We start from the raw sequence: 4,958 nt of genomic DNA, 5'->3' as shown, positions 1-4,958 counted from the left end.
GGGGAGGAGTCAGCCTCCCCTTAGCGCATCTCGTGGCTCTGGGTTCTGACTTTCTGGGAGGCACTCTCTTCTTCCGTGATCCTCCCTGACCACATCTGAAGCGGACTCTTGCAGTGTGCCCTCTTTCTCAGACTCCTTCCTGCTGGCGGAGGATTGGGGTTCCAGGGGTTGCTTTAGGGCTCAAATGATCACAAGCTTTGTCAGGCCAGGCTCGTGGTTTCTTTGACAATACAATTCCCTCTCCCAACCACTAAGCGTCTGGTCTGTTTCTGGTGAATATCCCTTTGAGGAAGCAGAGCTGAAGGGCTCACACACTCATGGTTTTTGAAACTAAAGATTGTCTTTTACTTATGTACCGCTGTGTTATGTTTATGTCTCTGCCTACCTATATTAATTTCCCAGGGCTACCATTAGGAAGCACCCCAGAGAGGGTGGCTTAGACAACAGAAATGTGTTTCTCTGAAATTCCGGAGTTGAGAAGTCTAAGATCAAGGTGTCTGCGGCCTCTGCCTTTGGCTTCTAGACGACCATCCTCTCTGTGTCTGCACATGGTCTTCCCGATGGTCACGTGTGTGTGTGCTTGGTCATGTCTGACTCTTTGCGACCCTATGGACTGTCACCCACCAGGCTCCTCTGTCCATGAGATTTCCCAGGCAAGACTGCTGGAGTGGGTAGCCATTTCCTCTTCCAGGGAATCTTCCCCACCCAGGGATCGAACTTGCACCTCTTGTACCTCCTGCATTGGCAGGTGGATTCTTTATCACTGTGCCACCTGGGAAGCCTCCCTCCTGCACCATGGTCATGTCTATATCCTAATCTTCTCATCTTATAAAGACACCAGCCATTCTGAATTGTGACCATCCTAATGACTTCATTTTAACTTAATTACCTTTTTAAATATCCTATCTCCAGATTTAGTCACGTTCTGACACTGGGGTTTAGAACTTCAGCATATAAATGGAGGGGAGAAAATTCAGCCTCTTGGCTAACCATCCCTCTTACTTACTGAGAAAATGGGCTTGTTGGGAAGGCAACACCTAGAATGTGATCTTTGTTACTAGACTGATTTCCCCTGTCAGAAAACTTTCCTATGAGGGAAACTGAAAGCAGACTTATCTCCTGCTATGTCTATAATTCCCTTTAAAAAGGGTTCAGTTTGGGCACAGAAGCAGTTGGCTTTTACATTCTTAAAAGGTTTCAGATTTAATAGGCTTTCACACAAAAAAAAACTTAGATTGCAAACTTCAGGTAAAACTATGTTCACTCCCGTTTCTGCAATTGGTTAGTTCTGAAAGTGAAAGTGTTAATCGCTCAGTCCTGTTTGACTCTGCAACCACATGGCCTACAGCCTGCCAGGCTCCTCTGTCCATGACTGCAGCCCACCAGGCTCATTCTCCATGGAATTCTCCAGGCAAGAATACTGGAGTGGGTAGCCATTCCCTTCTCCAGAGGATCTTCCTGACCCAGCGATTGAATCTGGGTCTCTTGCATTGCAGGCAGATTTTTTACCATCTGAGCCACCAGAGAAGGCCCTGGTTAGTTCTAATTGGAGCTAATTTCATCCAAAATTCTTTTTTTTTTTTAAATTATTTTATTTAACAATCTAGGAAGTTCGCAGCCATCAGCAGTTCCAGTGCAATTTCAGGTGCAATTGGGAATTCAGGAATCTCCGTGGAGCTGTTCGTGCAGCGAACCTTGTAGGTAAAATACATGCATACTTTCAATAGCACATGTGAAGGGATCTCTCTAAAATTGACTTCATTAGTTTATTCTCAGAAAACTGATCTGGGCCACTCAACATGGCTTTTATTGGTCCTGATGTTAGCGCATGTTCTCTCTTTACAATAAATTCATGGCCATCTGAAGATATCAATTTGACACACATGGCATCAGGACCCTCACAGCCACCATAGGTTTTCTCTTCTCCATCCATTATGTTCTTACGAAATTCTACTTTGCGTCCACAGGAACTTTAGTAGTTTCTCATCAGCTCCGCAGCCACTGCAGCCACCACCATCCAAAATTCTTTACTAAAAGAGTCGTGGACCAGCATTTTGAATTTTCAGTCATGTGGCCAAGGGTTACAAGTTGGATTGGCTGGGTATCAGAAGAAGAGTTTTATCAGACATTAGCCGTAGAGTAACTTGCTCACTGCTTGGTATCATGCTTTTAATTCAGTGCTAAATATTAGATCTGTTTGACTATGACTCATAACAATTAAAAAATAATAGTGGCTTAAATAAGATTGAAGTTTTCTTTCTCTCTTTAAAGTCAAGGTGTAGTTAGCTTAGAGTTGATTGAGGGCTTCCCTGGTAGCTCAGTGGTAAAGGATCTGCCTGCAGCGCAGGAGACACAGGTTCCATCCATGGGTTGGGAAGATCCCCTGGAGGAGGGCATGACCACCCACTCCAGTATTCTTCCAGAAAAATCCTATGGACAGAGGAGCCTGGTGGGCTATGTCAATGGGATCACAACTGAATCGACTGAGCACACATCCATGGCAGGACCATACTCCAGATATCTGGGACCCAGGCTGTGTCCAATTTTCCACTTGATCATCTGTTGGGAGTGGTTCTTGCTAACATGGTCCTAACTGGTGCTCCTGCTGTCACATCAGTCTTCCAAGCAGCAGGATGGGTGAGGAAGGAGCAGACCCTTTTCCTTTAAAGACACATCTCAGCAGTTTTTCCTACAAGTTCTGCCTATATTCCATTTATCAGAACTTTGCCACATGGCTTGCTCCTACTTGGGAAGGAGTCCGGGAAACATGACTATATTGAAAGTTGTTAACTTTTTAAAATTATTATCACTGGGGAAGTTGGGGGGGGATAGATATTGGAGCAAAACTGAATTCTCTCCTAGAACTAGAAAAGTTTTCTCTCTCTTTAATCCTACTTTCTGATGCTTCTCTGTGCTTTCTTCAACTGTACAGCAGTAACTCTTGATGTTCACAGTGAGGCCATGAAGGAATCAGTTCAGTTCAGTTCAGTTGCTCAGTCGTGTCCGACTCTTTGCGACCCCAGGAATCACAGCATGTCAGGCCTCCCTGTTCATCACCAACTCCCGGAGTTCACTCAAACTCATGTCCATCGAGTTGGTGATACCATCCAGCCATCTCATTCTCTGTCATCCCCTTCTCCTTCTGCCCCCAATCCCTCCCAGCATCAGAGTCTTTTCCAGTGAGTCAACTCGTCGCATGAGGTGGCCAAAGTATTGCAGTTTCAGTTTTAGCATCAGTCCCTTCAATGAACACCCAGGACTGATCTCCTTTAGAATGGACTGGTTGGATCTCCTTGCAGTCCAAGGGACTCTCAAGAGTCTTCTCCAGCAAAACAGTTCAAAAGCATTAATTCTTTGGCGCTCAGCTTTCTTCACAGTCCAACTCTCACATCCATACATGACCACGGGAAAAACCATAGCCTTGACTAGACGGACCTTTGTTGGCAAAGTAACGTCTCTGCTTTTTAATATGCTATCTAGGTTGGTCATAACTTTCCTTCCAAGGAGTAAGTGTCTTTCAATTTCATGGCTGCAATCAGCATCTGCAGTGATTTTGGAGCCCCAAAAAATAAAGTCTGACACTGTTTCCACTGTTTCTCCATCTATTTCCCATGAAGTGATGGAACCAGATGGCGTGAAGGAATGGTAAGAGCCTGAATCAGTTTTGAACTCTTTAAAAATCAAATGTGTTTGGGGTTACATTTGTATTAGGGTACGTTTGTATTAGGGTACATTTTTGTGTGTGTTAGTTGCTCAGTTGTGTCTGACTCTTTGTGACCCCATGAAATGTAGACTGCCCGGCTACTTTGTCCATGGAATTCTCCAGGCAAGAATACTGAGGTGGGTTGCCATTCTCTTCTCCAGGGGATCTTCCCAACCCAGGGATGAAACCTGGGTCTCCTGCATTGCAGGCAGATTCCTTACTGTGTGAGCCACTAGGAAATCCTTATTATTGCTAATCTTGCTAAAATTAAAAAAAATATGGTCCTCTACTAAAAACAAGCAAAACAAGACAAAAATCTATCTGTTATGATTGACACAATCTAAGGGTGCATTTAGTGATATTTTAATTCCATCAAAATTGATACTTTTTGTAAGCAAAATGAACAATAATAAATACTATCTATTAAGAATTTGCCACATACCGGGTATTATGCTAAGCATTTCATGTACATTTTTTCATTTAGTCTTCCAAGAGCTGTGAAAATGGGTTTTGCTGACACCACTGTTTACATGAAGAGACTAAAGTTTGAAGGGCTTAAGTGACTTGCTCAAATAAGAGCACATGGCTCTTAAGTGATGGAGTTGGGATTTGTTACTTGTATGAGTGGCTTCAAATCCTGATATATCTATCTTCTGAGTATACTAAGGGCAGTGGTTCTCAACAAGAGGGAATTTTTCCCACCAGGACTGTTTTGGCAATGTCTAAAGCTATTTTTGATTGTTACAACTGGGAGACTGCCGCCGGCATTGAGAGGGACTATGCCAAAACAGCCCACAATGCACAAGATGACCCTTTAAGTAATGAATTATCTGGCCCAAAGTGCCTTTGGTGTCACAGTTGAGAAACCCTGAATTAAGCCCCATTACCTCACATTTGGTAGATGCCTTTGTCCTTACTAATGGATAGCAGATGATTTATATCCATTTAGATTGTTAATCTCTGGAAACAGGGAATTTCCATTCCCGTGTAAAGGGCTAAAGTTTTCTTAGTCAAGAGGAATCAGTTCTTCATTTTTGAGTGTAGCTGGTTTGGGGGAAAAGATTGAGTTTTTGGAGATGTGGGAGCAGGGAAATTTATAGAAAGAGAATGCGAAAGAAATCTAGAAAGTAATTATTTTGTAGGTTGCACTTTTGAAATTTTAACAGAAAATGAAACTTTCATCCTAATTCAAAAGGAAATAAATTATTAATCTGCTGTCTTTCTTTGAAAAGGCTATGCATAATAGGTATGTTTG

General features: G+C 43.0%; 1 pseudogene; it reads right to left on the bottom strand.

The window, feature by feature from the left end:
- Positions 1-1,595: 1,595 nt before the first annotated feature.
- LOC148777552 (elongin-C pseudogene) lies at positions 1,596-2,006 on the bottom strand (annotated as a pseudogene).
- Positions 2,007-4,958: the final 2,952 nt, after the last annotated feature.

This window comes from Moschus berezovskii, chromosome 6 (genome assembly GCF_049115385.1).
Source record: "Moschus berezovskii isolate FMDL1 chromosome 6, NW_MosBer_1.0, whole genome shotgun sequence".
NCBI classification, from domain to species: domain Eukaryota; kingdom Metazoa; phylum Chordata; class Mammalia; order Artiodactyla; family Moschidae; genus Moschus; species Moschus berezovskii.
The sequence above is the reverse complement of the archived record's forward strand: the minus strand, read 5'-3'. Positions and strand labels throughout refer to the sequence as shown.